Source organism: Oncorhynchus nerka, linkage group LG14, assembly GCF_034236695.1.
Source record: "Oncorhynchus nerka isolate Pitt River linkage group LG14, Oner_Uvic_2.0, whole genome shotgun sequence".
Taxonomy (NCBI): Eukaryota; Metazoa; Chordata; class Actinopteri; order Salmoniformes; family Salmonidae; genus Oncorhynchus; species Oncorhynchus nerka.
This window is the reverse complement of record NC_088409.1, coordinates 44,058,821-44,084,988: the sequence shown is the minus strand read 5'-3', so window position 1 is coordinate 44,084,988 and position 26,168 is coordinate 44,058,821. Positions and strand designations below refer to the sequence as shown.

The 26,168-nt window shown below is 44.9% G+C and overlaps 2 protein-coding genes across 3 annotated transcripts in view; one reads left to right on the top strand and one right to left on the bottom strand.

The window, feature by feature from the left end:
* LOC115141189 (free fatty acid receptor 2-like) overlaps positions 1-11,956 on the top strand; it is an 87,128-nt gene extending 75,172 nt beyond the window's left edge. The window contains exon 3 of the transcript XR_010458464.1: positions 11,457-11,956. The gene's annotated coding sequence lies outside the window, so the exon portion shown is untranslated. The remainder of the gene's footprint in view (positions 1-11,456) is intronic.
* LOC115141188 (igLON family member 5) overlaps positions 1-26,168 on the bottom strand; it is a 169,294-nt gene that overhangs the window by 63,795 nt on the left and 79,331 nt on the right. The gene's annotated exons all lie outside the window — the stretch shown is intronic.

Here is a 26,168-nt window from a genome sequence, read left to right as displayed (position 1 = left end):
GAACTACAATGCCCCCCCCCCCAGGAGGCTGAAAAGATTTGGCCTTTGGCATGATCCTCAAAAAGTTCTACAGCTGCACCATCGAGCATCTTGATTGGTTGCATCACCGCTCGGTGTGGCAATTCCATGGCATCTGACCGCAGGGCGCCACAGAGGGTAGTGCGTACTGCCCAGAACATCACCGGGGCCCGAGCACCCCTCCATCCAGGACCTCTATACCAGACGGTATCAGAGGAAGGCCCTAAAGATGGTTCAAGACTCCAGCCACACAAGTCATAGGCTGTTCTCTCTGCTACCGCACGGCAAGCGGTACCGATGCACCAAGTCTGGAACCAACAGGAGGACCCTGAATAGCTTCTACCCCCAAGCCATAATATTCCAAAATAGTTCAATTTGTTAACTAAATAGCTACCCCGGATGATCTGTATTGACCCTTCTGCACACATTTTATGACTAATTACATACTGTATGCTGCTGCTACTGTTTATCATCTGTCACTATATTCCTAGTTATATGTACATATCTAACTCAATTACCTTGTACCCCTGCACATCGACTCGGTACTGGTACCCCTTGTATATAGCCAAGTTATCGTCATTGTGTATTTAATTGTACTTTTATAATGACATGCTTCACTTTTCTATTATTTCTCTATTTTCTTTCTCTCTGCATTGTTGGGAACCATTTCACTGTTAGTCTACACCTGTTGTCTCCGAAGCATGTGACGAATACCATTTGGTTTGATTCGGAAACATCCTTATCTTTCGCTTCTTCGTCTCCTGCTTCCAAAAACACTTTTTTTCCCCTTTAATCTCTGTCTCTCATTTTTCCGTCTTGGTAAATCTCTCTTTTCTTGCCTCCTTTCCGCCGTTCTCCTCTATTTTATCTCATATTTCCCTTCAGGTTTTTTCTCTCTCACCTGTACAGTAAAATAGATGTGCTTTGTCAAGTCATCCAGCTGTCTTTGCTGTAGGGGCAACATTTTCTATCCTCTTCTTTGTTAAACAATACAGTGTTAGCTCCCAACTTGTCCCATACAACACCTCATCTCTACTTTCTACTTGACAATGGAATCCTGCCTCACTGCTGTCTGTGATTTATGAGTCCTGGGTAAAAACATGCACCCTCTCTTTTTCTTGTGCAGTGATGGACTGCCCTCTTCAATTCAAACCACAGGTTTTCAATGGGTTTCAAGGCAGTAGACTGAGATAGCCATTGGAACATTTTGATTTTGTGGCCAATTCACAGTCTTTTTTTGTGGATTTTGATGTGTGCTTGGGGTATTGTCTTGCTGGAAGATTTGACATATACATTTTATTCATTTAGGGGCGGCAGGGTAGCCTAGTGGTAAGAGAGTTGGACTAGTAACCGGAATGTTGCAAGTTCAACCCCCCCCCTGAGCCGACAAGTTACAAATCTGTCGTTCTGCCCCTGAACAGGCAGTTAACCCACTGTTCCTAGGCCGTCATTGAAAATAAGAATTTGTTCTTAACTGACTTGCCTAGTTAAATAAAGGTCAAATAAAAATTTAGCAGATGCTCTTAACCTATTTTTCACCTAGTTGGCTCTGGGATTCAAACCAGTGACCTTTGGGTTACTGGCCCAATGGCTTTAACCGATAGGCTACCTGCAAAGTTTCAATCAGAGTCAATCAGTTTTTTTGCCAAAATATCCTGGTACTAGGCAAAGTTCATGATGCCAAAACCACCACTGGTGTGCGTGGCAAAGGACCTGTATTTTTCATGTCATCTGACCAAAACACCGGTTCCAATCCAAGTGCCAATGCTGTTTAACAAACTCCATGGTTTACATTTGTTGATTGGCCACGCACACCAGGGGTGGTTTTGGCATCGAAATGAGAATGCATGAGCAGAAAATAACCCCATACCTACTGTAAAATATGGTGGTGGATCTTTGATGTTATGGGGCTATTTTGCTGTCACTGGTCCTGGGGCCCTTGTAATAATGGCTGGAATGGAGTGAATGGAGGGAATGGAATGGTATTGAACACATGGATGTGTTCGATACCATTCTATTAATTCCATTCCAGCCATTACTATGAGCCCGTTCTCCCCAATTAATGTGCCACCGCCACACACACACACACACACACACACACACACACACACACACACACACACACACACACACACACACACACTGGGGCCGTGATAACACTGCAACTACAGCTTTGGCTAGAGACAAGGCTTTGGCACGAGCCCTGTCTGCCTGCTCAGACCGTGCCCCGGTCGTTAGTCACAATACCTACTTCACCCGCCACTCCCAGCAGGTCACTGGTCATTAAGGAGAAATGGAGATAGAGAGGAAGACACAAACACATGCGTGTCTGTGGAAACACGTCCATACAAGTGCATATGCACACTCACATGCTCTCTCTCTCTCTCTCTCTCTCACACACACACACACGCATATGCACACTCACATTTACACATGCACGCACGCACGCACGCACGCACGCACGCACGCACGCACGCACGCACGCACGCACGCACGCACACACACACACACACACACACACACACACAGCAGTACTAGAGAGTGTCTACTCCACACACATTCAGTCCACAGACTCTCCTCAGAGGGGCAGGTCCCACATGGGCCCCATTAAGAGAATCATCTATTCAATTAGAAAGCCTGTCGTTCACCACCCCAGGGCCCAGTGTAGTTCTCAGCACGGACTCTGTCAAAGCCAATCACTGAGGTCACTGCAGAGGGTAAGCTGAACTGCTGGGAGGGCCAAGCCAATGATATCATCTCCAGGACAGATGGCTGGATATGTGGATGATTCAATGATTGTACTCAATAAGTGGATTAGTAGTGATTCTATGAGTTGTGGTCACTGGTTTGGACCATTGTGAAGCAGCAAATGGCATGGTCTTGTCAATGTAATAGTAGTAGATATGCATTTAGAGCATCAGAGGCTTGTTGTGTTTACACTACAACCCTATTTCAGTGTAACCATATTTATCTTTGGTGAAATAAGTAAGATAAAAGTGCAGACAAATAATTCAAATCTGCAGAAGGGTTTCAAATAATCAAAATCTACAAGAGTGAGACACTCCCTGAATTGAGGATTTTAATCCTCCCCCAAACCCAGTCAGGAGCGAGATGGATAGCCCAGAGTAGGGGAGGAAAGAAAGAGAGCAATGGCAATGATGGATGGAACATTTAAACCTGACTGAGAGTGTCTCGTTAAAATGGAATTGATCAATTGATCCTCAACGGTGAGTCTTAAAAAGATCTAGCCATTAAAAAGGTGAGATCCTTCGACTCAACTCACCATTAGGGAGTAGATGATACCTCAAGATACCTCAACATCTGCTGTGACTACAGAGCCTTTGAGTCAGCCAACGGTCTGCTTTGTGAAACACCTGTGGATCATCTAAAGGTCTTCCCTGCGTGTTATTTGGGTGAAAACCCCCATGCAGACATTGATTCCAGAAGGTTCAATACTTGTGACTTTCAACCCGAGACGTCCCCACCACTCAATAAATCTTGGTTAATTTGGTGGCGGTGGCTTTTTAACAGGGATTGGAGACTCTTCACTTTACTTCACATTCCCCTCATTTCTACTGAGAGAGAGAGAGAGAGAGAGAGAGAAAGAGAGGGGGAGGGAGGGAGGGGGAGGGAGGGAGGGAGGGGGAGAGAGAGTTGGTTGGTGTAATATTTGCCTGGTGAGTAGAGTGGTAGAAGATATCTGTAAGAAACCATGAAGGTATGTAATGACCTTGGCAGCAGCTCAACTAGTCCGCCCGCCTGGTCACTTTGCTTCACTCTCTGCCCTTTATGATTGACCAGGTTGCTGGTCGGTCTGAATTCTGGCTCCATGCCGGACCAGTGACTACTACATCCCACTCCTAGCTTCCTCTGTGACATCCCATATGCACACAAGTATAGTCGTAATAACACACATGCACGCACACGCTTACACACACACACACACTTACATGCACAAACACGCACGCAAGCACACTCAAACACGCAAACACACACACACACACATCTATTCATCACAACACACCATATTCTGACTGCATGGCTAGAACAGCTAGAATCAATGATTAGTGGAGAGTGCCTCCTTTTAGATGTTAGATTGGTCATTGGATTACATGTCGCGCCGTGTTACGGTCAGCTATTACTATTCAAATTTTCCTTGCAGGGGGGGGGGGGGGGGGTCCGCGTGTGTTTTTGTCACAGTGTGTGACCATGCGTTGAGGGCCAGCCAGCACCTCAGACCCAGGGCTCATGAATAAGACATGGCCAGAGAGGGTCCCGCCGGGTGCACTCTGCGTCGTCCATTTGCCATTTGCACGCTTGGCCAAAGCCATGGAGGACGAGCGAGGACGGGGTACGCTTTAGGAATGCAGGGCCGAGACACAAACTACTACCCAGGGTGCTTTAGGGCCAGAATTCCAAAGCTGCTTAATATTCATTCCCCTCCTATTTAAATTCCAACCGTGGTGTAACTGTGGAGTAACTTGCATGTCATGCCGTGTTATATGAGGTGTGCCTGGGGTTTGACTCATTGGGGTTGGTATCTTCCCATGCCATTCTTTTCCCAATCATGCTTTGGTGCAATGAGCCTGTTGATTTCACAAAGATCCGAAACAAAGGCACCACGAAACTATTAGGGATCTTACTGATGTAATAGGCAGAGTATTTCTCAGTTGCTCTCTATTTCTCTATTTCTGCAGTTGGATCCAGACATTTTAACTTTGGCATCTGCAAAGCCAGTGCTCCCGTAAAGGCCTATTGACGCCTCGCAATGATTGAGAATAATAGGCGACATCTTGCGGTCACAGCATTTGCAAATTCAATACGGCAAAAAGAGCAAAGTAAATTGCATGAAAATCTGAACATTGGGTGCTCTTTGGAAGAAAAAGAAAATCGGTATTTCACTATTTCTGTCCAGGCTGGCAGATCAGAATGGGTTAATGACTTCCCCCCCTTACACACCCGCCTGATAACCCCGCGGGAGGTCACACCAGCATCGACCCGTCCTCCTCCCATCCCTCTCTTTCCTTCTTCTTCTTCCCCTTCTTTTTCGTGTTCTCCTTTTCCAGCCAAGCAAGGCAGAAGGGAATCAATAGGAAATCATGGAAACGGCTGGGAAATCAGTTGCTCGTAAAACGTTACAGAGTAAACTTTTACTTCAAAGGGAACTTCTGAAACGAGGGAAGAAGGGGGGAGAAGAAGGACGCGACGGCCTGTGAAAGAAACTTTGATGCCTCGGCTTGCCAATGTGGAGCAGCAAATTGAGGTGAGGAGTCACACTGGGGAATATGGGCGCACAGTGGGGATCAGAGGTCAAAAACACCACTGACGGATGTGACAAATGAATGGTTCTGCTGGGTAAACGCAACCTGACAGAGCCTGTCTGAAGGGGTTACTAAGGATGCTGAACACGACTTGTTTTCTGATGAACTTCGAACAGGAGAGGTGATTGGTGAACCACATCTGAAATTGGGTCTGGATACCGGTCTGATCTACGGATAGTCCCTGGCACTACACTATAGTACTCTCCATCCCTACACCCTACACAAAAAAAGGTGCTATCTCGATCCCTTTGAAGAACCCTTTTTGGTTCCAGGTAGAACACTTTCGTTTCCAGATAAAAAAAACTTTTGGGCATCCATGTAGAACCCTTTTCATAGAGGGTTCTACATGGAACCCATAAGAGTTCTACCTGGAGCCAAAAAGGGTTCTGCCTGAAACCAAAAAAGGTTATCCTTTGAGGACAGCAGAATAACCCATTTGGAACCCTTTTTTGTAAGAGTGTACACACTTACTTCTACAGCGTTTTATCCAGTTCTACACCAGCTACTCCAAAGTCCCTGTCCTCCTTTAGGCTTCTTCACTTCTCTAATGTTTACTGCTCTGAAAGGTTGACATAACCCTGTACCTCAGAGCCCATGGGCCCCCTCAAGCTTTAAAGGCACCTTTCAATTAGAGAAATGATCGAACTGCAAAGGGGAGGCAGGACAGTACGAGGAAGCAGTGAGGAAGCTGCTCTGGTGACCTCAGGGTTGATATCCCCATTTAGCAGAGTGAGAGATCACCAACGCTGGCCTCGGCCATCAGGCTAAACAAATGAGAGCAAACGAGGGAAAGGGAAAACACCGGTTTGTGCCCCGGAAGCCACCTATAGAGAACGTGTCTAGACCAGCCAGACGATTCCTGACTTATTTAAAAAAAAAAAAAATTTAAGACACAAGACAAAAACTTGGAGCGAGACAAGGCTGTTATGCGAGGAACCTGGAAAAGAGGGAAGAAGAGCTTGTGGGGGAGGGACACCTTTGATCAAATGAGTACTGCCTATGCCCTAGAAACAGTTCCCAGGCCAGCCCCCACATAAAACACACCCAGTGTATAGTGTATAGAGTATACTGAGTACATCAAACTGCCAAACAGCCTGGCACACAACCTCCCAGGATCTTAACCCATGCATGGCCACGATGAACAAATGAAACCCATTATACACACACACATACACGCACGCGCACCCGCACACGCAGACACACACACGGAAATGTTCATAAGCCTTCTCTCTCTCTAACATGCACACACAGAAACAGGCGAGGACCCAAGATCAACTGCCTAGTGCCTAGACACACTTCCCAGGCCAGCCCCCACATAAAACAAGCTCAGTATACAGACATAGTACATTAAACAGCCAAACAACCGAATACAGGACACATCCTCCCAGGCCCTTAACCTTTTATTGGGTGATTCTTGGTAGTCTTTAACAAATCTAATTTGAAACAAAATGATACACCTCACACACATGGTTATGGGCTTAAAAAAAGAAGGCACCTGGTACCACGTCAGATGTACTGTGGAGTTGAAATGTATTCAATTTGAAGTTTGAATCCCGATATTACACTTTATATACATCACAGAAGACTGAAATATAACAGAACTATCAAATCAAATCAGATGTTATTGGTCACATACACATGGTTAGCAGATGTTATTGCGAGTGTGCCGAAATGCTTGTGCTTCTAGTTCCGACTGTGCAGTAATATCTAACAAGTAATCTAACAATTACACAACAACTACCTAATACACACAACTATAAGTAAAGGGATGGAAAAACAATATCTACCTATAAATATATGGATGAGCGATGACCGAGCGGAATCGCTCATCCATATACCATCTAGGCAAGATGCAATAGATGGTATAAAAATAGAGTATATAGATATGAGTAATGCAATATATGTAAACATTATGAAAGGGACTATGGATCTATTTATTAAAGTGGCCAATGATTTCAAGTCTGTATGTAGGCAGCAGCCTCTCTGTGTTAGTGGTGGCTGTTTAACAGTCTGATGGCCTTGCGATATTTGCTATTTTTCAGTCTCTCGGTCCCAGCTTTGATGCACATGTACTGACCTCGCCTTCTGGATGGTAGCGGGGTGAACAGGCAGTGGCTCGGGTGGTTTTTGTCTTTGATGATCTTTTTGACCTTCTTGTGACATCGGGTGCTGTAGGTATCCTGGAGAGCAGGTAGTTTGCCCCCGGTGATGCATTGTGCAGAACCACACTCTGGAGAGTCTTACGGTTATGGGCGGAGCAGTTGCCGTACCAGGCGGTGATACAGACCGACAGGATGCTCTCAATTGTGCATCTGTAAAAGCTCTACTGTTGTGTCGTCTGCAAACTTGATGATTGAGTTGGAGGCGTGCGTGACCACGCAGTCATGGGTGAACAGGGAGTATCGGAGGGGGCAGAGAGGGGCGGCTCGTCATGAAGCCCAGGACCGAGTTGCACTGGGCGGGGTTGAGACCCTCGGCCTCAAGCTTAATGATGAGCTTGGAGGGTACTATGGTGTTGAATGCTGAGCTGTAGTCAATGAACAGCATTGAAACACCGGATTTGTGTCATATTTGTATTATTGTTTAAATTGTAAAAAAATATGAATGATATTCCACCCGTGAGGCCAAAGAGGGCCCATTTGGTCACTTGACTTCAGGATAGGGCTACCTTATGCATGGACCACAATGAACTAATGAAACCCATTACATTACACACACAAGATGTCTAACAAGGCAGTTAGTCAGCTCTGGTATCCTGTACAGCATGGGGCTGTATACCAATGTGGGAACCAAATAGGGCAGACCATTAGTGAACTAGTGTTCTTTCCTCATACAACATGAGAGGCATGGGGAGTAGCAGAGGTAGGCAAATAGAAGAGAAGAAGGCTTTGATATGCTTCACATATGTATTAATGGGAGTGAATAGACATAACTGTTATATGTTCAATGAGAGGAAAGGAGGGAATGGGGGAAGAAATCGGGGTAATGAGAAATGTGAGAGCGACCTTAATTAAAGCTGAGAGGAAGGCGTGTGGGAGACTAGGGAACACGGCACGCATTTCAGGGAATTTGGCGGGAAGGTAGGGAGAGGGGGATGGAGAGAGGGAGGGGAAGATGAAATACAGTATCTACAGTAATGGGGGGAAATTGGAGAAAACAAAATGGAGGGCAGGGGTGATAATTGTAAAAGTGTGTGCGAGGAAAGCGGAAAGAGAGGTGGTGGAAGAGAGGAGGAGGTGGGAGGTGGAAGACAATCAGGAGGGGGACCAGCAGGGGAGCAGACTTTGGTGTTGTGAGTAATTGGAGGTGATAGCAGCTGGGCCACTAAGCAGGGAGTGTAGTTTAGGAAGAAGGGGAAGAGGAGAGTGGATGGGTACAGTCAGTGGGAGGGAAGGTGAGTAGGCGAGTATGTGTGTGAGGGTTTGTGTGTGTGTGTGGGGGGGGGGTGTTGTAATTGGTTGGCAGGATGCTGGCGAGAGTGATCTCTGTGCTGCCCAGGGGTGTGTGTGTTTTAGAGGTAAGGGGGGAATGAAGGGAAGAGAGAGAGAGAGAGAGAATTGGGAGAGAGAGAGAGAGAGAGAGAGAGAGAAAAAAATGTGACAAAGAGAACGAGACATAGGTCAAAAAGAGAAAAAAAGACGAGAAAGAGAGAGAGAGAGAGATATGGAAAACTGGAGCCAAAAAGAAATGGAGAGAAAACAGATAAAGGAGAGAAACACTGACTCATGGGAGGATTAAGAATCAGATGCAGCAAAAAAAGGAAAAGCTCAAATAAAGAAAGAACTGGGTCAGAGGCATCATGGAGGTTCACAGAGATGAGTTCAGAATTTCAAAGCAGCTCTGCTCTGACTGTCAGAGTGGCTTCATCCCAGAGAGGGCAAAGTGCAAAGGTCTCGGCCCTGTCAACCTCATAGTATATGTATAGTGGCTCATTCACGATATATAAGGAAAGCTGGTATTCGAGCGGCTTCTATGAGGCTGAATCAGTGTTGAACAGAGTAAGATTGTGAGTGCTTGGTGCGTTACCGTGTAATGGAGTTGGAAATAAATGTCAAGGAAGATACGCCTTTTTTCTCACAACCTTGGGCTCACAACAGTCTTTAGCAGTCCATACACAATCCTGAGTGGTTAGAGAAACTGTTAAGAGTCAGGCATTCCAAACATTCTTGCTGTGTCACCGGTGCATTGTTCCAGTTCAACCCTTAGAAACATCGTCATTATTCGTTACAGCCTCTTCCTTCTTCTCATGAGCTGACTGAAAAGTATGTGCACATGGAAATCTATTGGGAGGAGGAAGCCCAGAGATCCTTCGACTGACACATCTCTTAAAATGCCTATACGTTTTGCTTCAATTGAAGTCAAGTGCTTTGGGATTACCCCTTGATATGTCGTTCACTTGCATTTTTTGAAGTTTGGCCTCAAAGTTTTGTGGGGGAGAAGACAAGGGGAGAGCAAGAAGGGTGAGGAAACAACAGCGGGAGAATGTACAAGAGAAAGGGAAGGAGGGGGAAGAGAGAAAGAATAGAGGGTGTCAGGGGTTAACTGAGGCAATGGAGAGCGAGGGAAAAAGAGAAAAAAGAGAGAACTCTGATGTGTCGTACAGTCACACAGTCGGGAATCTCTACCCACTGTGACAAAACTGGTTGAATCGCCGTTGTTTCCATGTAATTTCAACCCCCCAAAAATCTATTTGATGACGTTGAGTCAATGTGGAAAACTGATTGGATGTGCAAAAAGTCGTCAACGTCATGGAATTTCATCTGTTTTTCATCCAATTTTTTAAAAAAACTTAATTTTTTATTGATTTCACATTGAAGTGATGTTAGTTGACTACTATCTACAAATGTAAATCAAAGCTAGTCGTTGAACTGACGTCTGTGTCCAGTGGAAAGAGAGTCATTTAGGGGTAGAAAGGAAGTGGAGGAGGAGAAGTGGGTGATGGAGAAGGAAAGAGAGAATGTAGGCTACTAACTCAGTCAAGCAGGACACACCAGGGGGCTGCAGACAGTGGCTAACAAACCCAACCTGAGCTGTGGGCCGTTCCAAGCAGGTGAGCCGTTCCACAGCCCAGACAAACCAAACACTCCAACCCAGAAATCTCTCCTTGTGGGAGGCAATCAGACAGCAGTTGAATGGAGCTGCATTTATAATGTGTTTCTCAATGCTTAAGGGAGATAATTCTGCGTGACTGAAGGATTTGCAGCAGGCACTTACATGGCCTCCCTTTTCACTCTGTCAGGGTTATACAGCAGTGTGCCTTGATAAGCATTCAAGCCACCTCCACCAACTTATACATCCCGTGATGCGTTAGTTGGAACTCTAGGCTCTTACATGTAGTATAGAATAGTCAGGTTTCTTTAGAGGGGAATTTGACTGGAGGATAAAGAGGGGAGTAATTATCAGCAGTATGTCTCCTCCTTCATGCACCCCTGACCTACATGGCAGGCCTCTTCAGGCCCTCAAGCCAACCCCCATTCACATGGCAGCAAATGTTTTCATGCCAATCAGCACTCCCAGGCTAATTTAAATAAACAAGGAATGGGGGAAAAAAAGAGCAGGTTGATCACTATTCTGCCCACACCTGCTCCTTTGCTTTCCCCCTTCATCCCTCTCTTTCCTCCCTCTGTACCTCATCCCCCTCTCCTCCCTTATTCACTCCCCCACCGCCCGCCCCCTGGAGGCTGCTCACACTTCCTGTCAGCTTCCACTTTTCAGCACCAGAAACTGGAGCTTGTTGCCATGGAAACAACCAGCACGGGGAGAGGGAAAAAATAAAGACCTATGCCGCATTGCTGGACTTGTGTGTGTGTGTTAGAGAGAGAGAGGGCTCATGAATGAGCGTAGGTAAACATTTCCAATTGAGTGAATACTGTGTGTGTGTGTGTGTGTGTGTGTGTGTGTGTGTGTGTGTGGTGTGTATGTGGGGGGAGAGGATCTGTGTCTGCACCACGTACTCTCCCTTCTGGTGTGCCCCAGGGCTCAGTTCTAGGCCCTCTCCTTCTCTCTATACACCAAGTCACTCGGCTCCATCATATCCTCACATGGTCTCCCTTATCATTGCTTTGCGGATGACACTCAACTACTGTACTTTCCTCCTTCTCCCCTTCTGACACCCAGGTGGCGATAAGCATCTCTGTATGCCTGGCAGATATCCTACCACCTCAAGCTCAACAAGACAGAGCTGCTGTTCCTCCTGGGGAAGGCCTGCCCACTCCAAGACATCTCAATCATGGTTGACAACTACCCGGTGTTCCCCACCCAGAGTGCAGAAAACCTTGGATGTGACCCTGGACAACACCCTGTTGTTCTCTTCTTACATCAAAGCAGTGACTTGCTCTTGCAGGTTCATGCAGCTATTACCAACCAGGGGTACGTGCAATGCCGTCGGGGTGCGCCAAATAAAAATGTGATTCACATTAAAATAAGAAATGTACAAAAATCTTCACATTTTCAAACAGTCCATTTATATTTTCCAACGGGGCTATACATTTGAGTGAATTTTTTTCCTCTCGCCTGAATAGCCTCATTTCACTGCCAAAAACAGAATTAAACCATCTAGTGTTCAGCAAAATAACAACACAATGTCAAATACAGGTAGCATAGTCAAATAATTAACATCCAATCACATGAACCTTTTTGGGATAGGGGGCAGCATTTTCACTTTTGGATGAATAGCGTGCCCAGAGTGAACTGCCTCCTACTCTGTCCCAGATGGTAATATATGCATATTATTAGTAGTATTGGATAGAAAACACCATGACGTTTCTAAAACTGTTTGAATGATGTCTGTGAGTATAACAGAACTCATATGGCAGGTGAAAACCTGAGAAAAATCCAACCAGGAAGTGGGACATCTGAGGTTAGTAGTTTTTCAAAGCTTGGCCTACCGAATACACATTGAGATATGGATGAGGTTGCACTTCCTAGGGCTTCCACTAGATGTCAACAGTCTTTCGAACCTGGGTTGAGGATTCTACTATAAAGGAGGGGCTCATGAGACCCCTTTGAGTCAGTGGTCTGGCAGAGAGCGTCAGTCTCATGACAAGCGCTCCCGACAGTTACCTCTCTTTCCAATGCTTTTCTGAAGACAAAGGAATTCTCCGGTTGGAACATTATTGATGTTTTATGTTTAAAACATCCTAACGATTGATTCCGTACATCATTTGACATGTTTCTAAAGGACTGTAACGGAACTTTCAAGTTTTTGTCTGGACGAAATGCTCGTGCCTCATGAAGATGGATTACTGGGCTGAACACACTAACAACAACTGGCTATTTGGACATACATGATGGAACTTTATGGAACAAATCAGTCATTTATTGTCAAACTGGGATTCCTGGGAGTGCCTTCTGATGAAGATCATCAAAGGTAAGTGAATATTTATGGTGTTGTTTCTAACTTTGTTGATTCCAAAATGGCGGATATTCCTCTGGCTGTTTTGGGCTCTGTGCGCCGTACCTCAGATTATGCTTTTTTGCTTTTTTTTAGTTTAAAAAAAAAAAATCTGACACAGCGGTTGCATTAAGGTAAAGTCTATCTTTTATTCTGTGAATAACACTTGTGTCTTTCATCAATGTTTATTATGAGTATTTCTGCCAAATCACCAGATGTTTTGGAAACAAAACATTACTGCACCTAAGGCGCCAATGTAAACTGAGATTTTTGGATATAAATATGCACATTATCGAACAAAACATACATGTATTGTGTAACATGATGTTCTATGAGTGTCATCTGATGAAGATCAAAGGTTAGTGATTCATTTTATCTATATTTCTGCTTTTTGCGACTCCTATCTTTGGCTGGAAAAACGGCATGTTTTTTTCCGACTTGGCTATGACCTAACATAATCATATGTTGTGCTGTAGCTGTAAAGCATTTTTTAAATTGGACACGATGGGTAGATTAACAAGATGTTTGTCTTTCATTTGCTGTATTGGACTTGTTAATGTGCGAAAGTTACATATTTCTAAAACCTATTTTTTATTTCGCGCACTGCCTTTTCAGCGGAATGCTGCGCTAGAAAGGTTAACCGTTACTCTCTCGCGGGGATTCTACTATCGGTCCGTATGGAGCCAAACGTAACTGCTGCTCATCCAGTTTGCTCAAAAATTGATAAATGGTTTTAAAAAAGTACGGCCCGCATCCATAGAGACACATACCAGCACTACTTGTAGTACTGCTACTATCAGCAGTACTACACCTGCACCTGTAGACGACACACGTTGTTCTGCTTCCACGAGCAGATCCAATGCTAGCATCAGTAATTCTACATTTGTTGTTTGCCCAGCTAGCAGGGACACTGACAGTTGTGAATCTGATGCAGCCGAAGAGCCACTGCCCCCTTACCCGGGAAAGCACCGAACAACAGACAGGGACGTTGGACCATCGAAGAGGCGCAAATATGATGAGAACTACATTGGTTCAGTTATATAGGGGGTAGTGCCTTTCCTGCCACAGTGTGTTATATGTGCAGAAGTACTATCTCACAACTCAATGAAACCTTCACTCTTGTGCAGACAATTAGAAACAAAACATGCCAATTTGAAAAATAAGCCACGGGAGTTTTATGGGCAAGAATTAAGATGACTTTCGAGTAGTAAGACATGTATAAAAGCAACAGATACCATTAATAAGAAGGGCTAGAAGAGTCTTATATGGTGAGCTACCAAGTGACTAGGACAGGCAAGCCCCATACTATTGTGGAGGACTTAATTCTTTATGCTGCCACGAATATGGCTGGGACAATGCTGGGGAAAAGGCCAAACATCAAATGGACTTTGGTGGTCAAGATATGTTGGTATCTGTACCGATGGCGCAAAAGCCATGACAGGGAGACATAGTGGAGTGGTAACGTGAGTGCAAGCAGTTGCTCCCGACGCCACTTGGGTACACTGCAGCATCCACTGAGAGGCTCTTGCTGCCAAGGGAATGCCTGACAGCTTGAAAGACGTGTTGGACACTACAGTAAAAATGGTTAGCTTTGTTAAGGCAAGGCCCCTGAACTCTTGTGTATTTTCTGCACTATGCAATGATATGGGCAGCGACCATGTAACGCTTTTACAACATACAGAAGTGCGCAGGTTATCAAGGGGCAAAGTATTGACAAAATTTTTTTAATTGAGAGACAAGCTTAAAGTTTTATTTACTTGACCATCATTGTTCACTTGTCTGACCGCTTGCATGATGACGAGTTTCTCACACGACTGGCCTATCTGGGTGCTGTTTTTTTCTCGCCTGAATGATCTGAATCTAGGATTACAGGGACTCTCCGCAACTATATTCAATGTGCGGGACAAAATTGAGGCTGTGTCACGTATACTCCCTCTCCGGCCCCTAGGTCATCAGGCTGCTGATTATCCCGCACACCTGTCACCATCGTCTCGCGTACCTGCGCCTCATGACACTCACCTGGACTCCACCACCTCCTTGATTATCCTTCCTATATCTGTCACTCACCTTGGTTCTTTCCTTAGATGTTATTGACTCTGTTTCATGTCGGTGCATTGTTTGTGTTTCGTGTTTATTGTTTTGGTCATTTATTAAAACACTCCCTGTACTTGCATCCCGACTCTCAGCACACTCGTTACACTATGATTAAGAAGTTGGGGCTCTTCTCTGTCTGCATTAACAAGGACAACACACAGGTCTTTCCTTAATTGTGTGCAAGTGAACTCAAGCTTACGGACAATGTCAAATGCGATATAGCAAAGCACCTGAATGAGTTGGGTGCGCAATTAAGCAGGCACTTTCCCAAAACGGATGACACAAACAACTGGATTCATTATACCTTTCATGCCCTGCCTTCAGTTCACTTACCAATATCTGAACAGGAGAGCCTCAAGAGAACCACACCAATTCATTCTTTTTTCGATTTACTGTGTGTGAGGCTCCGGATCATATCTTTGATCATGACACTGGGGAGGAGGAGAGAGTCCTTGTTAAACGTTGACACAAAGTAGTCTGTGATAAATAGAACAATGTGTTTCATCTGAGTATTTGTTATAGTCAAAATAATCCATACATTATGCTTTTTTACTCAAAAACAAGTTGTATGAGCTCAGGTCAATGAGGCCTACAGGCCATAAATAGCAAATAGAAGTTCAAAACTTGTAATGAACACAATAACTTAAGTTGATAAAAAAAATCTAAAACAACATTAGGTGATAATATATGGATTATTATGGATTTATAATCAGCTATAATTTGGTGGTAATTTTGGACAGGGAACACAGAATTAATTCACATGAAACGAACACAACAGGAGGGTTAAGACACTGATGCCCTTTGCAACCACGTACCTATGTGAGAGTGGATTCTCGGCCCTCACTAGCATGAAAACGAAATACAAGCACAGACTGTGTGGAAAATGATTTAAGACTGAGACTCTCTCCAATACAACCCAACATTGTAAAGTTATGTGCATCCTTTCAAGCACACCCTTCTCATTAACCTGTGGTGAGTTCATCACCATTTTCAATGAACAAATAAAGTTTTATATGTTAGAGGGCTAAATAAAGAGCAAAATTATTCATTGTTATTACAGTATTATTTGTGCCCTGGAGCTCTTTGTCCGTTCCCAAGAGCCGGGTTGTGACAAAAACTCACACTCATTCTTATGTTTAATAAATGTTTCGCATAGTGTGTGTAGAGTAGGCTTACAATGATGGCACAAAAGCAAAATTTCAGAGTCCGCACACTCCACTGGTTTTATAACATTATAACAGGGGAGGTTAGCATGTCATGGGTGCATGATCTTTGACCCTCTCTGTAACTTTATCACTCATCCGGACTCATGGTAGCATCTACATTTGGTAGATGTGTTTAGAAACATATTATATTCTTATTTCTAATAAAAGTGACTCCAAAAGGACAGTACATACAGTTGAAGTAGGAAGTTTACATACATTTAGGTTGGAGTCATTAAAACTTGTTTTTCAACCACTCCACACATTTCTTGTTAACAAACTATAGTTTTGGCAAGTCGGTTAGGACATCTACTTTGTGCAAGACACAAGTAATTTTTCCAACAATTGTTTACAGACTATTTCACTTATAATTCACTGTATCACAATTCCAGTGGGTCAGAAGTTCACATACATAAATTGACTGTGCCTTTAAACAGCTTGGAAAATTCCAGAAAATTATGTCATGGCTTTAGAAGCTTCTGATAGGCTAATTGACATAATTTGAGTCAATTAGAGGTGCACCTGTGGATGTATTTCAAGGCCTACCTTCAAACTCAGTGCCTCTTTGCTTGACGTCATGGGAAAATCAAAAGAAATCAGCCAAGACCTCAGAAAAGAAATTGTAGACCTCCACAAGCTTGGTTCATCCTTGGGAGCAATTTCCAAACGCCTGAAGGTACCACGTTCATCTGTACAAACAATAGTACGCAAGTATAAACACCATGGGACCACGCAGCCGTCATACCGCTCAGGAAGGAGACGCGTTCTGTCTCCTAGAGATGAACGTACTTTGTGCGGAAAGTGCAAATCAATCCCAGAACAACAGCAAAGGACCTTGTGAAGATGCTGGAGGAAACAGGTACAGAAGTATCTATATCCACAGTAAAACGAGTCCTATATCGACATAACCTGAAAGGCTGCTCAGCGAGGAAGAAGCCACTACTCCAAAACCGCCATAAAAAAGCTAGACTGTGGTTTGCAACTGCACATGGGAACAAAGATCGTACTTTTTGGAGAAATGTCCTCTGGTCTGATGAAACAAAAATAGAACTGTTTGGCCCTAATGACCATCGTTTTGTTTGGAGGAAAAATGGAGGCTTGCAAGCCGAAGAACACCATCCCAACCGTGAAGCATGGGGGTGGCAGCATCATGTTGTGGGGGTGCTTTGCTGCACGAGGAAGGAAAATTATGTGGATGTATTGAAGCAACATCTCAAAACATCAGTCAGGAAGTTAAAGCTTGGTCGCAAATGGGTCTTCCAAATGAACAATGACTCCAAGCATACTTCCAAAGTTGTGGCAAAATGGCTTAAGGACAACAAAGTCAAGGTATTGGAGTGGCCATCACAAAGCCCTGACCTCAATCGTATAGAAAATGTGTAGGCAGAACTGAAAAAGTGTGTGCGAGCAAGGAGGCAGGTTACACCAGCTCTGTCAGGAGGAATGGGCCAAAATTCACCCAACTTATTGAGGGAAGCTTGTGGAAGACCACCCAAAATGCTTGACCCAAGTTAAACAATTTAAAGGCAATGATACCAAATACTAATTAAGTGTATGTAAACTTCTGACACTGGGAATGTGATGAAAGAAATAAAAGCTGAAATAAATCATTCTCTCTACTATTATTCTGACATTTCGCATTCTTAAAATAAAGTGGTGATCCTAACTGACCCAAGACCGGGTATTTTTAGTATTAAATGTCAGGAATTGTGTAAAACTGAGTTTAAATGTATTTGGCTTATGTAAGGTTTATGTAAACTTCCAACTTCAACTGTACCATTTATTTCTATTAGGCACAAAATAATCTGAAACACAACCAAAATTAACAGCATACGCTTCCAACAAGTAAAATGGGAACAAATACTAAACCTGATACTACTTCATTTATAGGGAGTGGCTCCTAATCCATGACTGGATATTTTATTTCTGCGGCTCTGTGTCCGTGAGTGTGCAAATTCTTGCAGTTTCTCGCGGGAATTTGGGACACTCATTTTCTCATGCTGAAACCAGATTAGATACATAAGTAGTTAAATCAGAGTTAAAAGCCAAAAAGATGATGTCACTAAGCAAAAAAACAAACAACAACAAAACAGCACGCATTTGTTGTGTCATCATACTGGTCTCTGCTCAACAAACTTCATCGTTTGAATTGAATGTCATTGAGAAAACAGAAAGCTGTCATAATGTATATTTTTGCAAACATCCTTTCTGGATTTAAAAGTACTAATCATCTATTTTTTCAAAAGTATCTGTAATCTGATTACAATATTTTTGCTAGTAAACATAACTGATTAAATACCGTTTTTTTGTAATCATATTCATGTAACTGATTACATGTAATTAGTTACTCCCCAACCCTGGCTCCATTTAAGACCCGGCTATTGAATCGTCTCTTTTTGCCATTGTATCCCAGCATCCCCCAATAAATGGATCCTTCCACCAGAGCTGTCTCCATAGCCTTTCCAGCTCGCCCTCTGCCGTGAGGTGACATGGTTTAGTAGAACATCAGGATAGGTTAGGGAGGAGCGGCCCGAGTGACGCCCATTCTCATTCAACCCCAGCCCCACAGTCCCACCAGCCCTAGCAGCCCCCTTCTCTCCCCTATTCTTTATTGATCCCACAATCGCATCAAACATGTTTCCTTGAAGATGCAATTTCCACCACATCAACACAGAGGGCTGGAGCACTCTGTTCCAGCCGCAGCCGCGGCGCGATTGATCTTACCCCTACCTTGCCGTTACCGGTGTCAATATTCTCACACACACGCGCACAAACACTCACGCACACACACACATTTGTTTTACCATCTTTGTGGGGACCAAACAATTAATTCCCATTCCAAATCATATGTTTCCTAACCCGTCCCCCCTTGTTTGAATGTTTTACTATCCTTGGAAATACCCCCCCCCCCCCCCCCAACTCACTTACATCTCAACAGTCTGCTTCCAATGCCTGTGTCTCTTTGAGTGAATGAGGAGTTCATAGGCAGTGAACCAAAATACAGCCTTCAGAGCCCAGGGAGCAGAAGGATGTGGCCCCCATCAAGACTGGTGTGGCTGCCCAGCACCACCATGGACAGGGAAGATGGGTGAGGATGATTGCTGAGAAGGTTCATATCTACATACACACACGCCTGCCTGCATATACGCAGAGTCAGATACATATCTGTACATATGTGTACACATGAACACACACACACACACAGTATGCATATTTAAACACACACATACATTATCCAATGCACGGTCAGTACACATCTATGCAACCTCACATACACAAACACATCTTAGTAAACACACACACACACACGTCTTCCTCCCCCAGAGTTGTCAGAGACCTTCAGCAGTGAGGGCACAGCGGTCTGTAGCCCCAAGCCTCTGAGACCTCATCTGATTCCACCCCCCTCTCCTCCTCCACCCCCCTCTCCTCCTCCACCCCATCTCTAATCCGCTTCTGTTTTCTTCTCTGTAATCTTGTCGCGAACGCATTTCAGATATGACTAACACCTTCCCCCACCATTCCTCTTCCTTTCTTCTCCTCCTTTCTCGCCTTCCTTCTTAAATTACCGAGGCAATCATATTTAGCGATTCCCTAGGCTTGTTTATCCTTCCCGCAACTGTTTGAATATTGAAATTGTAATATTTATTCATTTGCTTCCCCTTTTTTTCTCAGGGAAGAAAGAATTGTAGAAGGCGCTGCCGACAGAATCGTCTGGGATTTAATTGAGTGGGTCAGTGGCTTTGGATGAATTATTAAAGTCGAAACAAACAACTACAACACGCAGGCTGTGGCAGAGCTGGAGAATGATGTGATTAAAAACGCTGCGTGCTTGCTCTGGCCCCTCTCTGTTTCCTCACATCCACCCTCCTTTCCTCCCTACATTGTTTCCTAACTCCCCCATACTGAACGTCCAAGCTGTCTGTCACATTTCTTTTTAGCAGACTCTGCTAGTGACTGGCCTTTGCCAGTTAATGTCAGTGTTTATTTTTATGTTTGCAATTATGCCGCTCAGCATTCGACGTCAGTGTCGCCTTGAGTGATAGGTAGGAAAACAGGAGAGGACACACACACACAAAAAGTATGAACACACCCACCCACACACAAACACCTCTGACCGATTTTACCTGCCACTGTTTGATGTCTAATACTTAATTACTTAATTAATACTCCATACTTAATTACTTAATTAATACTCCATACTTAATTACTTAATTAATACTTCATACTTAATTACTTAATTAATACTCCATACTTAATTACTTAATTAATACTACATACTTGGAAGAGGAAGAACATTCTAACAGTTTGCCTAATTTCTGTTTATGTGACAACACAAGCTGGTATAATGTAGAGAATCATTGTACCATCTAAACTGCAGTGAAATACAGTGTATTTTCAATTACATTTTTTTTTGTATATTCAGCAGGTTTTTTTTAAAGCTGAACATAACCAAAAGTAAAATACTAAAAAACGAAACTTGTCAAGTTGAAAGCTCGAAATGTGTGTGAGAATATCACAGCGAGATGAAATGAAAATGTCTGGACCCACTAGACGGTTATTGTTCATATGCCATCTCACAAGCTGGGCTCACTCGAACAGAGGAAGAGTAAATTCATTATTTGTCCGGATAGGCTTTCTGACATGATGTGGCACTGAACCCTACGGCCTTAACAGAGTGCTTTGTACACCAAAATGTCAGTCGGAACTGGTCCAGAACCGCTCAAAGTTCCCCATATGGAGGACTTAACATCTAAAAGTGAATAGATAGATAACTCATTAGGCGGGCTAAATAAATAAGATGAGTGTCACACTGATGAATGGCGGTCACAAAGCAGCGGGCTGTGTCCCTCTTGAATCAGGAACCAGCAGCTGTGACGCAGTCACATAGCTGGACTGTCATCCAGTGACATATTTGGTTAAGTGGCACGGAACATTGGAAGTAGTTGCCCCCGATCACATCCCATCAAGGGGAGCCGTCACATAATCACATCTCTACACATCATTAATTACATGGAATAACCTCTATTTCTACACAGGCTCCAGAAACATACACTGCCATATGGAAGCATTTGCCCTCTACATGTCCTATACAGAGAAATAGAATGAAAAGAAAGGGGCCTTTTCCTGAACATTGAGGGTGACAGTACACAAGGGGGGGCCTTCCAAGCCTTTAGCCTTCCAAGAACACAGTGACCTCCTTTCTCTTTCCTATCCTCTTTCTCCCTCCCTCGTTTATTAAACAGAAGGAGATTCTAATGCCTGGAACCAATACTTCCAGCGGCTCTGTCTCATCCCCCTGCTCCTCTCCTCCGTTTAATCAGTGAAAAGCTGGGGCTCACCGGCCTGTCTGAGGTAATCAACATCAGGGGCCGTAAACTGCCGCTAATTGAATGGTCTCCTCATTGTCATGCACAGGGACACTCCATCACTCCTTCCCCTCTCTCCACCCCTCTCTTTCTTTATCCGCCTCCTCTCCTTACAAGGCCCCCAGAGCCCTTCGATGGTCTACTCTGCCTTTCCTACCGAACGGCGAAAGAAAACAGGCCTCGTTTGAAGTAGATAGGGGGAGCTGATGGGGGAATTGAAGAGGGAGGGGGTTCTCTAGAAGGAGGGGGAGGGTTTTGAGAGGAGTGACGCCAAACAAACCAGTTCAGGTATGCCTGCACTACAGCCAACAAAGAAAATTAGGAGGGGTGCTGGACAACCATGACAGAAATACAGCAAAATGGTTTAACAGGTAAGTCCTTTTGCTGGACACAAATACAAACATTTTGGTGGAGGTGGGATTGGTGGAGGTGCCCCGCTCTCCTTTCGGAAAAGCTGACCACGACTCCATTTTGTTGCTCCCTGCATACAGACAGAAACTAAAACAAGAAGCTCCCGCGCTGAGGTCTGTTCAACGCTGGTCCGACCAAGCTGATTCCACACTCCAAGACTGCTTCCATCACGTGGACTGGGATATGTTTCGTATTGCATCAAACAACAACATTGACGAATACGCTGATTCGGTGAGCGAGTTCATTAGAACGTGCGTTGAAGATGTCGTTCCCATAGCAACGATTAAAACATTCCCAAACCAGAAACCGTGGATTGATGGCAGCATTCGCGTGAACCTGAAAGCGCGAACCACTGCTTTTAATCAGGGCAAGGTGACCGGAAACATGACCGAATACAAACAGTGTAGCTATTCCCTCCTCAAGGCAATCAAAAAAGCTAAGCGTCAGTATAGAGACAAAGTAGAATCTCAATTCAACGGCTCAGACACAAGAGGTATGTGGCAGGGTCTACAGTCAATCACGGATTACAAAAAGTAAACCAGCCCAGTCACGGACCAGGATGTCTTGCTCCCAGGCAGACTAAATAACTTTTTTGCCTGCTTTGAGGACAATACAGTGCCACTGACACGGCCCGCAACCAAAACCTGCGGACTCTCCTTCACTGCAGCCGACGTGAGGAAAACATTTAAACGTGTTAACCCTCACAAGGCTGCAGGCCCAGACGGCATCCCCAGCCGCGCCCTCAGAGCATGCGCAGACCAGCTGGCTGGTGTGTTTACGGACATATTCAATCAATCCCTATCCCAGTCTGTTGTTCCCACATGCTTCAAGAGGGCCACCATTGTTCCTGTTCCCAAGAAAGCTAAGGTAACTGAGCTAAACGACTACCGCCCCGTAGCACTCACTTCCGTCATCATGAAGTGCTTTGAGAGACTAGTCAAGGACCATATCACCTCCACCCTACCTGACACCCTAGACCCACTCCAATTTGCTTACCGCCCAAATAGGTCCACAGACGATGCAATCTCAACCACACTGCACACTGCCCTTACCCATTTGGACAAGAGGAATACCTACGTGAGAATGCTGTTCATCGACTACAGCTCGGCATTTAACACCATAGTACCTTCCAAGCTCGTCATCAAGCTCGAGACCCAGGGTCTCGACCCCGCCCTGTGCAACTGGGTACTGGACTTCCTGACGGGCCGCCCCCAGGTGGTGAGGGTAGGCAACAACATCTCCACCCCGCTGATCCTCAACACTGGGGCCCCACAAGGGTGCGTTCTGAGCCCTCTCCTGTACTCCCTGTTCACCCACGACTGCGTGGCCACGCACGCCTCCAATTCAATCATCAAGTTTGTGGACGACACAACAGTGGTCAGCTTGACTACCAACAACGACGAGACGGTCTACAGGGAAGAGGTGAGGGCCCTCAGAGTGTGGTGTCAGGAAAATAACCTCACACTCAACGTCAACAAAACTAAGGAGATGATTGTGGACTTCAGGAAACAGCAGAGGGAACACCCCCCTATCCACATTGATGGAACAGTAGTGGAGAGGGTAGTAAGTTTTAAGTTCCTCGGCGTACACATCACAGACAAACTGAATTGGTCCACCCACACAGACAGCATCGTGAAGAAGGCGCAGCAGCGCCTCTTCAACCTCAGGAGGCTGAAGAAATTAGGCTTGTCACCAAAAGCACTCACAAACTTCTACAGATGCACAATCGAGAGCATCCTGGCGGGCTGTATCACCGCCTGGTACGGCAACTGCTCCGCCCACAACCGTAAGGCTCTCCAGAGGGTAGTGAGGTCTGCACAACGCATCACCGGGGGCAAACTGCCCTCCAGGACACCTACACCACCCGATGTCACTGCCTGTTCACCCCGCTATCATCCAGAAGGCGAGGTCAGTACAGGTGCATCAAAGCTGGGACCGAGAGACTGAAAAACAGCTTCTATCTCAAGGCCATCAGACTGTTAAACAGCCACCACTAACATTGAGTGGCTGCTGCCAACACACTGACTCAACTCCAGCCACTTTAATAATGGGAATTGATGGGAAATTATGTAAAATATATCACTAGCCACTTTAAACAATGCTACCTAATATAATGTTTACATACCCTACATTATTCATCTCATATGTATACGTATATACTGTACTCTATATCATCTACTGCATCTTTATGTAATACATGTATCACTAGCCACTTTAACTATGCCACTGTTTACATACTCATCTCATATGTATATACTGCACTCAATACCATCTACTGTATCTTGCCTATGCCGCTCTGTACCATCACTCATTCATATATCTTTATGTACATATTCTTTATCCCCTTACACTTGTGTCTATAAGGTAGTAGTTTTGGAATTGTTAGCTAGATTACTTGTTGGTTATTACTGCATTGTCAGAACTAGAAGCACAAGCATTTCACTACACTCGCACTAACATCTGCTAACCATGTGTATGTGACAAATACAATTTGATTTGATTTGATTTTTGTGGGTGAGAAGAGGTGGGGGGGTTCAAGGGTTGAATGGGGTGAGAGAGGAGAGTGTATGAGCACGTGAGCATGTGTGTGTGTGTGTGTGTGTGTGCATGAGCGTGCACATTGTGTTAAACGGCTGAGAAGTCTCATGCTTTAGGCTGGTAGAGGTAGAGCGGCTTTAGAGCATATTTCTGTTAGATGTCTGTTCTGAACAAAACGAGAGAATTACCGTAATAACCTACCAATTTCGGGGACAGACAGTTTTGCAGCCACCAGGCAATTTAGTATTTTTTATTATTGAGTGGGGTCCATTGTGAGCATCCATTTTGTACCCAGCATCTCCCTCCTGCCTCTTTCTGAGCCACTCAGTAAATACCCAGACACAGGCCATCAATGTGACCAAGCACATCTGCTCTGCTAGACAGAAGAGGTATGGTACCAGACTATGGATGCATCCAGAATGGCACCCTATTCCCTATATAGTGCACTACTTTTGACCTGAGCCCTATGGGTCCTGGTCCAAAGTAGTGCACTTTACATGGAATAGAGTGCCATTTGGGGCGCAGCCAGAGAGAGTAATTAGGGTTACATCACATAATTGGATCGAAATCACATGACACATGAGTCATAATTGGTAGAGACAGGGGTTTTATGGGGACTTAGGCGTCCCTATTTGTAATACAGTTGTTGCATATGGTGTCTGCTTAACCTGAACCAATCACATTGCTCACACTTTAGATCACTGGTGCATCTGCATATTCACAATGAAACCCCAGTGAGATACCTTGCTCCAGGCTCATACGGTATGGATGTCTTTGGGGAGCCACACACACACACACACACACACACACACACACACACACACGTGCCACTCTCCAACCAGAAGCCCCATTCCTTATCCACCACTACACCACTGTAGGCTGGAAGCAACACACCAACCCACCACCTCTTGCAGACTACAGAATCACTCAGGCAACACTCTAGCCACACTACAGCACACTCCAACAACTGATTATCTTTTGTGTGTGCCCCTCTTTCACCTGGGCGCCTCACAAAACTGTAATCATTCTTCCTGGTACACCCTCGCCTCTGCTTCCCGCCTCCACAGCCCTCTGGCAGCTGCTGCTCAGCCAACCATCTGGAGAGAAACTGACGACCCCTTATCCCCCCTGGCCCATCATACAGCTGGCCTACTGAGGGAGAGACGGAGGGAGCGAGAGAGAGAAGGGAGAGCGAGAAAGAGATGGGAGAAAAAAGAGGTGGAAGGTAAAGTGGGTGAGAAGAGAGTTGATAAAGAGAAAGGGTGAGAGGAGAGATGAAGCAGGAGAAAGAGACAGAGAAAGAGGGAGACGTAGGAACAGTCGGAGTGACACCAGTGTGGCTGTCCATTATACCTCATAAATTGTCTTTCAGGGCATCAACGTAAGGGCTATTGATCTGAGAAAGACAACCCCCCTGGGCCCTAGAGACCAGGCCTCGCCTTCCATTGATGATGTTGCCCGCTCTAGATTTTATCGCATTTCATTCATCTCTCTCAGGCAGGACTTGTCTCTAGGACCTCTCTCCCGTCTCTTTCTTTTTTGCTTCCTTGCCTCTTTGACTCTTGGCATCCTGGCTCAACATTCTAGGCAAACCTTGTAGGTTTCTTCTCCTAATCGCTCTTCTTCCTGTAATGAGATTCCTTGTCGAGGTGAGTTGTTGTGTCAGCCTTCCTGGTGAGTCGGTGTGTAAGTCAGACAGCCACTCTGAATCAGGGAGTGTGTCAGCAGTGTTAAATGGTACATAGTCCACTGTATATCTCGCATCAGCTGTCATAAATCTTTCTGACGTTGAAGGAGATTAAAATCAAAGGCCCCTGTTCGCCTA